The 13,149-nt window shown below is 38.4% G+C and overlaps 2 long non-coding RNA genes across 5 annotated transcripts in view; one reads left to right on the top strand and one right to left on the bottom strand.

The window, feature by feature from the left end:
• Positions 1-13,149, bottom strand: part of LOC110208841 (uncharacterized) — a 412,785-nt gene that overhangs the window by 328,553 nt on the left and 71,083 nt on the right. The window lies entirely within an intron of this gene.
• Positions 1-13,149, top strand: part of LOC110208840 (uncharacterized) — a 32,126-nt gene that overhangs the window by 15,624 nt on the left and 3,353 nt on the right. For both annotated transcript variants that reach the window (XR_002324668.2, XR_002324667.2), the window contains exons 2-3: positions 8,247-8,401; positions 11,440-11,543. This is a non-coding gene — a long non-coding RNA (uncharacterized LOC110208840). The remainder of the gene's footprint in view (positions 1-8,246; positions 8,402-11,439; positions 11,544-13,149) is intronic.

Raw genomic sequence — 13,149 nt, 5'->3', positions numbered from 1 at the left:
TGGTCCAATATTTGTGGAGTTCCTCATTAGAATGTAAATTCGTTGAGGGCAGGGGCTGTTTTCATTTTTTCTCTGTAGCCCTTGTTCTTTTTTTTTTTTTTTTGGTGAGGCAATCAAGATTAAGTGACTTGCCCAGGGTCACACAGCTAGTAAGCATCAAGTGTCTGGTCAGAGACTGGATTTGAACTCAGGTCTTCCTGACTCCAAGGCCGGAGCTCTGTCCTATATCCCTTGTTCTTTTTCTCTTCCTAGAACAATAGTAAGTTCTTAGTGAATTTTAATTGATTGTATTTATATTTCCAACCCTTAGTACCAAGTCTACCACTAAGCAGCGTTTAATAAATGCTTTTCATTCATTCACTCATTCATTCATTCATTCTTTTCTGTAATAATGTTTACATGCTAAAGACATTGGCCAATATAGAGTGGCCTTGGAGAGTTACAAGAGACACAAAACAAAAATGGCTTAATATGCTAAGTTACTTCCTAAATATTTGTCCAGAGTACAACATATATTGTGCCTCCCTCTGCCTTTAGTAAAGAGCATAAGAGAGTAGGAAACTATATTCATTTAGTTCCATTTCTACTGGTTTTCTCAGAGGCCTTCAGATGGTCCAAGAGGAGGGAGGGAGCAAGGCAGTGAATAGCAGATGGGGACGTGAGCTGGCTGAATGTCTGGATGGGGAAGCATGGTCTACAGTCAGGAGCCAACTTACAGATATAGGCAGCTAAGTGGGCTAGCTTTCATTCAGTCACCAATGAAAATAGCTGAGCCCTAAGGTAGGGGCTTTAGAAATGAATTCATTAACTTCCCCAGAGTCTGGGGAAATAGATTCTGAAAGTCCAGGATATGAAGATCCAGGTCTGGTGCAGGAGATGCTCATTCAGGTGAAGAGAAGCTTGGCAGCAAAGGCAGGTACATGGCAAGTTCCATAGTCAGATGGTTTGGCATCTATACCCTCAACAAGGGCAGGTAGGTTGCTCAGTGGCCAGAATGTTTTGCCTGGAATCAGGAATACTCATCTTCATGAGTTCAAATCTAGCCTCAAACACTTAACTAGCTGTATAACCCTGGACAAGTCACTTAACCCTGTTTGTCTCAGTTTTCTCACCTGCAAAATGAGCTGGAGAAGGAAATGGCAAATCACTCCAGTATCTTTGCCAAGAAAACCCCAAAAAGGGTCATCAAGAGTCAGACATGACTGAAAAACAACTGACCAACAACAAAAACCCCTCAGCAACTGTGGTAATAATATCTTGGAGATAAAAGTATCTCTGAATGTTCCCACCCTTAAACAATGGCAATAATAATAATACCTACCTCCCAAGGTTGTTGTTAAGATCAAATAAGATAATTTTTATAAAGTTGCCAAACTTTAAATTTATTAAAGTTTAACAAATGCTAGTTATTATTATTGTCATGATTATTATTATCTCATGATCAATGTCAATCCAGCAGCCTTGTCCTCTCGAGCCACTGAGCTGTCTGAGTGCCTCAGACCAGTGTTTCAGAAATGGCTATTGATTCTATCTTCGGGAGCACTCTGAGTGTTTCCAAACTGACATATTGTTCAAAAACTTTTCCAGCATCATTTTAACAATCTAAAAACCTGAATGAAACTCTGGGGCTTTCTTTCTCATGCTGCGGCTTTATTTGAAGAAGAAGCACAGTATGGTGGAAAGAATACTGACTGCAGAACCTGATTTCCATTCCTTCCTCTGTCACTTATCTCTAACGTGACCTTAAGCAAGTTATTGAACCTCTCTGGGACTCAGTTTCCTCATCTGTAAAATGAGAGAGTTGGATTGACTGCCTCTACAATTCCCCCAGCCCTAATTCTATGATTTTATTTCCTTCACCATGCCTTAAAAGCAAGAAATTGCATAAATGCCTATTTAGATGGAAGCCCTAGCCAAATAGTTGCGTGAGACACAAGAAGTTACAAACTAGTGTTATAATCCTAACAATATGTAGTTATAGACTTTTAAAAGGTAGGTGATTATCAATCTGATGATTCCTTTAAAGCTTGGAAGTAAAACTTCTAAGACTCATGCAATAGATTAAGATAGCACTTGACTTTCTTTGGGTTGACTCAATATATATAATGTGCACTTAATTTAATTCCCTTCCTATTTGGGTGAAAGATGATACAAATTTCTGTGTCATTTCTGTGTCTCCATTTTAACAGTAGTCACTTCTTTGCAGATGGTGAAATATTACAAATTATGAAGAAATTCTCCCATTCCAGAGTATATGTGCATTCTTGGGTATCCCCTTCTTGCAGAGAGCTCTCAAAAAGGAACCTCAAAGGGGAGCTAAAACTGCAGTCACAGTGAAAGCAAGCAGACTGTGCCTGGCACCCTAACTCAATCTAGCTGTAGCAAGCGTATATAAAATAATTTAAGGTTTTCTTTCAAAGTCTGAAATTTTTCCTCCTGCTTCCCCACTAATGAGCCTATAGACTTTCTATCATACATTTTCCTTCCATCACCTGGGAAATGTTGTGAGGATGCTTGTGCTACTTCTCAATATCTGAAATGTTCCTGACTCTTCTGAGTTCCCTGCTTACATGTGTTTGAAAACATTACTTTCTTCAGTCTCTGGGGTCCTTGGGAAGCAACACTGGCTCAACATCCTTCCTTCCTAAAGTCCCCTATTTCATCATAGGCTGAACTATAGGAGGAACACAAGTAATGCAGACTGTTTCATTCTATTCCATTCTGTCAATTTCAGGGGGAAAGTTTTGACTCACATTCCTTGGCCTCTCATTCTGCTAAATACAACATGCAATGTAATGTGTATTTTTATTGGGGGATATAGTAGAATAGACTAGTTGTTTAAAAAGCCTTAATCCCAATTGGCAAGGCTGAAGGCCCTATTAACACTCTCCAGAACATAATAAGTGCTGAAAAAGTTCTCGTTCTCTCTCTCTCTCTCTCTCTCTCTCTCTCCTCTCTCTCTCTCTCTCTCTCTCTCTCTCTCTCTCTCTCTCCTCTCTCTCTCTCTCTCTCCTCTCTCTCTCTCTCTCTCTCTCTTTTTCTTATATATACATATACATATACAGACACATATATACATATATGTACATATATATATGTCCCTCCCATTTCTCCCCCCTTCAACTTATTCCATCACTACCTAAACTTAGAAGAATTTTTTCTTTCCCAAGAATGCCAAAATATATCAAACATTAAAAGAAACTGCTTCCATTTTTAAAATAAGGCTTTAATACACATATATATGTATGTATGCATACACACACACACACACACACACACACACACACACATATATATATATATATATATATATATATATATATATATATATATATATATATATATATATATATATATATATATATTCCAGAAGAAGGGAGGGGCTATAGGCTGTGCAGTCATTTTAGTTTCTATTCATTTTAACAAATGTACCAGAAAGCTACTCACCCACTAAGCTTAGTGCCGGCTTTGAACAAGAGACTTTTGGAGCCTTATTCTCTCCAGCTTAGGCCCCCTGCATTTCATCTGCCAAATCTATGACCTGCCTCCAAGAATCCCTACCCAGTGCTTCCCAAACCTCCAACCTCCCATTCCTGATCTGCCTCCCTCTGGTCTTAGGGCCACTGCTTCCTTGCTACTGTTTCTACTTGTCTATAAGCCTAGCCATCTGCCAGAAAGCTTTCAAGGCAACTACACATCCTTTCTAGTCAAAGCTTGGGGTGAGAATGGTGACCATACTATTGGCCTTAATCTTCTCTCCCTTTTCTGTCTCTTAGGTTTCGCATCTTTTTGTTTCCTCCTCCCTTTAACAGTTCTCTTGAATACCCTATATCACATAACAAAACATGTTTCCAGATCCTCCAAGTGCTATCTTAGCACTTTAGCTTCATGTCTTACATTAAACTTTGATATCATGGAAAAGAAAAGAAAGAAGCACTGTGGTGGGGAAGACCATGTCCAAGACTAAGATTTCAGATGCTAATCCTTCCATAGACCCTTAGTATCAAATGCAGCAATAAGTAATTACAAACATTTCTATTTGGCTCAGAGACTCTGTACACCAAAAGGAAGTCGTATGACATGGTACAGTGATCATTTTTATTAGATCTAAATTTCAGAATGGGCCCATGGCCTCTACTGATCACATTTCAGCCATGGGAAGTATAAGTAGCTATGGCTTTAGAGTGAGGTAGAGTCCCCTTTCTTTTCCATAAACCCATTCCCTTCCACTGCTGTGCTGCCACTGTGGAGGAGTACAGGTAGTACACATTGTTGGAAGGGTAATTCCCGGCAATGAACCACTGCCAAAAGAAATTGGGCTTGCATGTGAAATGCTGTATACACAGCATTACAAGAAAACAGCCTGCCTCTGTGGGCTATGATAACATTGAATCTCTCCCCTCCCACCTTCACCCTACCCACCCAAACTTTGTTTTGTTGATTGCCTAAGTGAGCATGAGAAAGGAAGGCAGAGTAGGAAGAGCCTCAGGACGGGAAAGAATAACAAGACTTTGGAAAGCAATGTTCTCTCCAGCAAAAATGGATAGCTTTCTGTGGCTGCCTTCTGTTCTCTCTACTCCTGAGCACACTGATATCAGTGAGGCAATTTGTGTTTCTTGACAGTTTTTCAGATATTGTTCTTTTTCCATGATCCAAAGTCATTCTAGACCTCATGCTAGTCCCTTAACCCTCCCGGGCCTTAGTTTATTCTTTAAAATGAGGGGGTTGGACTAAATTGTGTCTGAGTTCTCTTCCTCTAATTATTTTCTATGACCCCATAGATCATCCCAGATATTCAGTGGAGACATAACTAAAGGGGTAACAGACTGTGACTTTAAGTAGGGAATAATAGAAAGGGAAGAGTAGGGTCTTTCATCTTTTGACATCTTTTTTTCCCCATTTGATGCAATTAATTTTAAAATGTACTTCGACCTTTAAGAAATTTCTTCCACTCACTCTTAAGTGATTTTAAGAATTTTTAATACATCTTTTATATGGGCAAAAAAACTTTTATTGATAAAAATTACAGTGTATTTGAGTTGAAAGGGACCTTGGAGGTCATGTAGTCCAATCCCCTCATTTTTTTATGTTTTCAAGTAGTTTATTTTGCTAGAGTCGTGGTTTTTTTTTTCTTTTCTTTTCTTTTCTTTTTTTTTTTTGGTTGGGCAATGGGGTTAAATGACTTGCCCAAGGTCACACAGATAAGTAAGTGTTATGTGTCTGAGGCCAGATTTGAACTCAAGTCCTCCTGAATCCAGGGCTGGTGCTCTATCCATTTCACCAACTAGCTGTCCCCATTTTTTTATGTTTTAAATTTTTTGTAAATGTTTTATTCATTTTAAACTTAAACATAAAACGAGAAAAAAGAACATTTCTACATACACAGCAGAACATAATAGAGGATTCAATATAGAACAATAAATTTCCATTTCAAGAAAACCTATATAATAAATACTATACGTTGTTTTCAAAGCTACCCAGTTTTTCTTTGCTTCCTTATAGGTTTTCTTCTGTTCTCTGCTGTACACTTTTTCCTTTATTTCCCCACCCCAATCACCGCTCTAAAGAAGGTTATAATTAAATGCAGATATATACATAGATATCTGTAAACATAAACATATATATATACACATATACTCATACACATATATGTAAAACCATACTGTGCATATTTCCACTTGTCATCTCTTTCTCTGGAGGTGGATAGTATCTTTCTTCAAAAGTCCAAGTCTTTCCATATTTTTCTAAATCAACCAGCTCATTGTTTCCTACATCACAGCAGTATTCCAACACAATCACATCCTATCTGAGAGATTGTCTATGATAGGTTTTCCCCAATTTTCTGCATTCCTTCTATTTTTGGCTACATTGGTTTTATTTGTCAAAAGAATTTTTCATTTAAAATAATAGAAAATTATCCATTTTACACTTCAGCAATGTTTTCACCTTATAATATAGTTTAAGGTCTGATAATGCTGGATCTCCTTCCTTTACATCTTTATCCCCTCACTTTACAATGAGAAAACTGAATCCTAGAGAATGGAAGAGATCTATCCAAGGTCACAAGGAGTCACTGGAACTCAGGTCTCTTGGTTTCTAGTCCATAGTTTTCCAGAGTATCTAGAGTATTTGTCAAATCCTTAAATAGCAAAAACAAATCTAGACATTATAAAAATTCATTAAGAAGAAGGGGGAAAGAGTCAAATGGGAAAAACCATTATCCTTCTGCCACAGAACCAGATTTTGAACCAACTGTTCTCATGTGAGGTCATATGTCATATGTCATAGGCAAAAGGAAGCCTAAGTTGGTTAGGAGCCAGGAGGTTAAATTCCTATCTCAGCTCTGTTACCAGGCAGCTCTTGGACCTTGGGCATATCACTTGCATGGTTTGGTTTCTTCTTCTGTAAAATGGAGATAAGCATACTTTACCTCACTGGAAAGTTATGGGGGATAGAATTTTAGAGCTCAAAGGGACCTTAGAAACTGTCTTGTCTAATTCCCTAATTTATATTTAAAGAGTAGAATGTAGAAAAATGCTATAAATGGCATTATTATTACCCACCAAATCCCAGTATAGTCCCAAGGACAATCCACATTCATTTTCTGTATGGGAATTATGCTGTGTCAAATATTGCTTGAATGAGCAGTCAGTTATCTCCCTCACTTAGAAATCCTATGGTTACAGAACATAAGCCATTACATCAAACATTTCTAGAATAGGATTTTACCTATTCAGGCTGCCCCAAAAATCTTAGGTTTTCTAAATGCACTGAGATTTTTGGAATACCCTGTGTTATTCTAGGAAGCTAATATGTGACATCTGGTTCTTCTTGCCCTTCAAAGGAAATTCTAATTTGCAGCTTTTCACAGACTTCTCATTTCTAAAACCAACCTGCCAACCTTCTGATGCACAGCCTCTAGGGCTTGAGGGGAATCAACAGAGGAACCACAATATTATCATATACATAACCATTCTTGTCCTTGGAAATCTGGAAGGTCTGTGTGACATTGTAAAAGTTACATCCTCTCTCAACTTCAGTTTTTTCACATGCAGAATTAAGGATTTGAACTAGGTTGTGCCTAATGATTTTTTAATATATATACTGTGCTAGATTCCAATAGAATGTAAGCACCTTGAGAGCAGAGACAGATTCACTTTTATCTTTGGATCCCTGACATTTAAAACAATGCCTACCTACCATATAGTAGGTACTATATGAATACTTAGTGAACAAGTATTTATGAACAGTGATTTTGTGGACATTTAATTTCTTTATGGTTTAGATCCTATGGAGAAAGTGATTGGAGATTAGGAAGCGTGTTTCAAGTCTATAACAACAACCATTTAGTGATCATCTTCTATGCAGAGAACACTGCGATAGGCCCTGGATGAGACACAAAGTTTAAATAAAATTTACCCACTACCCCTGGAGAGCTTACCATCTGCATATATATATGTAACTTACCTAAAAAATTAATCTGCAATTGGCCAAAGTGTGGATCTGGTTTTGCTTGACTAGACTTATTTGTTACTAGGGAATGCATTAATTTTCAAAGAGGGGGATATTTTGGGGGCATGATGTTCCATATCAGGGAGGTTTCTAAGTTGTCATATATATTCCATAAAAGGTCAGTTCCTAACAGTAATGATATATTTTCTATAACAGGAGAATTCCTAAGCTAGAGAAATAATGTACCACTTACGTAACATGAGAGTAGAGGTGTGCAGGTTGGGAGAATAGTAATAATGAGAAAGAGAAAGAAACAAAGAAAAAAAGAGAAAGAGAAAGAAAGAAAAAAGAGAAAGAAAGAAAGATGAGAGGGAGGAAAAAAGGAAGGAAGGACATAAGGAAGAAAGGAAGGAAACAATGAAACAATTTTAAAATACCTAGAAAAGAGCCAAAGAAAGTTTAGGAAGAGGCACAAACTGACAGTATTATAATTACCATGCTAAAGTGATTATATACTTCCTGTAAAATAAGCTACACATAATATTCACAGTTTCACATAAAACTCTTTTTATCTTCTTTGTATATGGAAATGACCATGTTTGTTGATGTTTGTCCAGTTCATAATGCACGTAATAGGGGACTGGCCAATGGGGGCTGAGTCCCAGGACCCTGTGCATTTAGTGTGCCTGCTTCTAAGAAGTACTTGATGGCATGGAGTGGAGGGACAGGCCCCTGCTCTCCACTTCAGAATGTATGTGCATGTATTCTATGACTGTTTCCTGTCTGATTTACAGATGACCAAGCCCAGTTAGAAGCAAAGCCCTGAGCAACCTGCTTGACCCAATGTAACAGGGAATCGAAGGCACCCAAGAGAGAGTGGCTTTACTTATCAAGTATGCTGCATTTGGAAGAAATGGACTTTTGACTAGTTGCTGAGACAGAAATGGAGGTATGTTCAAAAGGTACTAACTGACCAAAGCTTCTCTCTGTGTGAGTCTCTGTCTCTCTGTGTGTCTCTGCTCTGTCTCTGTGGGTGTAGGTGTCACACACACACACACACACACACACACACACACACACACACACACACACTCACTCCTGCCTGGTTATGTCCAAGAGAGGAGATAAGAATTCTTATAAATCTCAAGGTGGGTGAAGAAAGCTAACACCAAATGAAACTAGAAATCGTGACCTGCTATTGCTTCTGTCCCACTTGTCTTTATTCTTTCCTGCCCAACATGAAGGAGTATTGGAGTTGATCATTAGGCTGTGATCTTATGAGCTTCAGAAAGTCAGAAGAGTGAGTCATCAGAACTCAGAACTCCAGTGATAGGAGTTAACAGTAGAATTTGCAATGGCTGATCCCAGTTAGGAGCTAAACCCCAAGCAACCTGATTGACCAAGGCAGCAAAGAAGAATGGCATTTAGAAGTGAATTTGGTAATGTGAATGCTTTGAAGCAAACACTTGAAGTTTGAGCTCACTCTCCCCAGGAACCACAATGGTTTAGGGAAGACCTTGGCATTGATTCAGGCAGATGCTTTATACCTCTGTTCTTTCTATATCTTCTTATTAAATATCCCTTTGTAAAAACTAGTTGATGCTAATTGGGTGAATGATAGGAGCACTACTCACTCACTGGTAATAGATATTGGGGAGAACACACAACTAGAGCTGACTCCATTAATACACCTCCTCAAACCACTTAGGGTTATCTCTAGAAACTCAAGGGAAAGATGTAGTCTTGTTTTGGAACATGACTTGTCAGAAGTGGGAGTTGGGACAAAAATCCCCAGACTTTGTACAGGCTACATTAAAAAATAAAATTAGGAAAAAAAAGACAATGGATCTGTGATCTCATGAGTATACTCTTGTCACTGGTATAAATTAGAGCCCTTTACACCTTCTCTCATCCTGTGTCATTATTGTCCTTGTCTTCCTATAAGTGGTTCCTTAGAAGACAGGGCCAATGTACTAAAGGCCATTTTCTGGTTCTTTTAAAATCCTAAATGTCCCATGAAACCCAGATAACTATAGTACATGATAAATGAAAAATGCTATATCAGGTCTAAGGGGGAAAAGGCCATCACTATTACAAATAATAATAATAACTTTAAAGTTTGCAACTTTAAAGCACTTCACATTATGTGTGTGTATGTGTGTGTAAACAACCTCACAACAACCTTTACCAACTGTCAGGAATTAAGGAAATATTCCCCCCCAAAAAGTGATATTTGAATTTATTCTTACAGCACGGGTAGAAATTCAACACAAAGGCAGGGGGAGACATCCCAGGCATAGGGAATAGCATAAATACAGGCCTGACAGCAAGGAAATGGCGGTAGGGGTAGGGACAGGAGTTACGAATAGGGGATAAGTAATGCAGTTTGGCTGGAGTAGAGATGACATGGAGGGGAGTAGTCTGAAATAAGCTTGGGAAGGAACAGTACATCAGATTGTGGAGGGCATTCAATGCCATGCAAAGGGGTTTGAACTTCGACAGCCAACAGGAAGCCATTGAAGAAAACAAGATACAGTGGCTCAAGCAAATACTTCAACAAATGCACTTACAGTACACCTCGTGATGATTCTGTTGCTCTTCTTTCTTCCACCAGCCTATTTTTGGTGTCTGATATTTTCTTATTACACCTTTTCTGATGGTTCCCAATTAGCATTTTTAACAGTTTCACAGTATCCTTGGCTACCTCTAATTATCCAATTATTGGTGGCTTTTCAGAAATAACACTTAAATTATTGTTAGTAACTAATATACATCTGATATGGCTTCTTCACAAAGTTGATTTGGTAATACATACAGTACATAAAGTCATGTAATGCTCAAAATAATGACTGAGGCAGCTGGGTACTGTGGAAAGATTTAAAATCAGAAGACCTGAGTGCAAATCCCTGTTCTTCTACTTACTGCTTTGGACAAGTCATTTTCTTTCTTTCTGCTTCAGCTACTTTCTTTGTAAAATGAAGGGCCTGGAGCAGATGACCTCTGAGGCCCCTCCTGACTCTAAATCTATAACCCTATTATTGATACAGGAGTCCCCTGTCACATAGAATAGATGCATTCTAACAAATATGACATCAAAGTATACTTCAAACTTTGATTGCAAGTCAGCATTTGGTGTCAGTACAATCTCCCACTTTTATTTTAGTTAAACTGGGCTACAGGAATAAATGTTGCTTACTGCTTTGATACTACAAACGACTCAGATATCCGGTAAACATTACAACATTCTCAGTTGACAGTAAAAATGTCAAGTGACTCTAGGAACATCTAATCTTTAATATATTTATCAGATGCCCACAATGTGCTAAGCACAGGAGAGGCATGATCTTCCTCCAAAGGAACTCAACTAATAGGAAAATTATGCTTGTTGAGAGACCCTAAAGTGTCTTATGGTGCTGAGTGTGCTACATAGTCTCAGTGTCACTGGTCCAGGTCACAGGCAACTAAGAACAATAGTGTAGCCACGCTGGCTGGGTCAGTCATCGAAAATCTGGGTTGGGGGGCAGGGGAGCAAAAGATTAGAGACATAGTCCACACTTGTTCTTAGGGCCTGAGACAGTGCCTGAGAAATCTGCAAGACAGCTTTCAAGACTTAAGTCAACACATGCATAATCTATATCAAATTGCTTGCCTTCTTAATGAAGGGAGAGGGAAGGAGGAAAAGAATTTAGAACTCAATTTTTAAAAAAGGAATGTTGAAAATTGTTTTTACATGTAATTGGTGGAAAATAAGATATTAAATACAAAAAAAAAGTCAAAGACTATAGCAGAACTCTCTGGAGTCACCAGGAAGAGGTCTATAAGGTAGCTGCTCTAATAGTGACCAGAGGAATTCGGTTGCTTTTTTAGGTTGTAGCAGCTCAGGCCTACTTCTTCAGTCACTTCTTGCAGTCTCCATGCCACAGTCCCACTCCTCCACTACCTTTATCCCACTAGAAATTCATGTTTTTCTCTTGCCTTACCTTGCAGGGAACCAGATTCCCAAGACAATTCTTACAATATGGCCCCTTTCTCTAACCACCTCCACCCCACCAGAAACATGGGCTCTACCCTTGTTTCATCAACTCTAAGAGGTAAGCCTTTTGCCTTATCTTACTGGGGCCCTGATTTCCTCGTCATGCCTTGGGGGTTGGTGTAGTTTCTCCTACCTCATCCTCTCCTGTGTATGTGGTCTTACTCTGCTAAATATAAGTTCCTTGAGGGCAAGAACTGACTTGTTTTGCTATATTTGTATACCCATCATTTAGCACATAAGTTCTTAATAATGCTCTATAACTATTTATCTATTTACCTGCTTTGCCTTCTCTAGATAGGCTTTCAGAATTTAAAGGATCAATACTTTTTTTCTGATATATCTTCAAAAACACCATTTATCAAAGACTTAACTTGGAACATGTTATATGAGAGAAATAATCTAATGGTTATTCAGTCTTCTACGTTTTCTAAATTCTATCTCTGTATTAAGTTAGATTATGGGGAAGCAGCATACCTGAAGGATGTTATTTTAATGTCTCCATTCTTTCCTCTTCCTCATCTCTGCCACTGATTTAAGAGTTAATATTATGCCCTCAATTCCTAGAAGCCCAACTTATGAAATAACCATTTGAACAAATGTTTCTGTGTCTTCTGCAAAAAAGTATTGAATATTCTGTCCATTACATTACTCAATGTGCCTTATACAAATACCTACATGATATATTCTTTCTTTAATTCAATGCCAGAAAAAGTTTGTGTCTCAGATGAACTTGTATACTTTCTCTTATCAGAAATGTAATGTCACGTTTCCTTTTGTGCCCTGACAAGAAATTGAGAGCTAAATTCCATGGTCACTTGTAAGAAGAAATCACACTTGTAGAGTACTCTACAGTATACAAAGTTCTTACCTCATGCTAATTCTATGAGTTAGATGGTACAAGTATTATTATCTCCATTTTACAGATGAGAATCGTGAGGCCCAGGGAAGTTGTGACTTACTCAAGGTGACTCAGGCAGATATCAAAGTCAGTAATTGAGCCAAGGCATTCTGACTCGTAGTCCAGGGCTTTTCCAACTCTGTACAATGCTTCCTCTGGTAATGGTCTATATCAAAGTTGTCAAAAAACATGGCAATATCTCAAGCATGGCTCAAAAATATTTAATAAGACAAATAAAAGTATGATAAAATATAGGTAATGTTAACACGTGGTTTTCTAACTCAGTATGGGCCTTCAGGAATCCATATATACAGTTTAGTGGACCATGTTTGGCTTTGAGCCTGACACTACTGGCCCACAGCAGCACTGGGAGCTACAATATCGCTGGAAGATAATCTGGTGCAACCCCTCATTTTTTTACAGATGAAGTTAAATAACTTGCCCAAGGTCACACAGTTAGTAAATAGGAGAGACAGGATTAGAACTTTGAAATGAGATACTCTAACTCCAAATCCATTTCTCTTTCAATAGTACCACACTACCTCTCTCTCCCTACGTGTCCACTAGAGAGGCAGTCAGATGGAAGACCTGAGGTCAAATTCAACCTCAGACACTTGCTAGCTGTGTGACCCTGGACAAGTCATGGAGCCTCAGTTTGCCTCAATTTCCTTATCTGTAAAATGGGGATAACAAGCACCTACCTCCCAAAGCTGCAGATAGATGAAGGAAGGAAGGAAGGAAGGAAGGAAGAAGGAAGGAAGGAAGG

This window comes from Phascolarctos cinereus, unplaced genomic scaffold (assembly GCF_003287225.1).
Source record: "Phascolarctos cinereus isolate Bilbo 61053 unplaced genomic scaffold, phaCin_HiC Scaffold_5;HRSCAF=322, whole genome shotgun sequence".
Classification (NCBI taxonomy): domain Eukaryota; kingdom Metazoa; phylum Chordata; class Mammalia; order Diprotodontia; family Phascolarctidae; genus Phascolarctos; species Phascolarctos cinereus.
The sequence above is the reverse complement of the archived record's forward strand: the minus strand, read 5'-3'. Positions and strand labels throughout refer to the sequence as shown.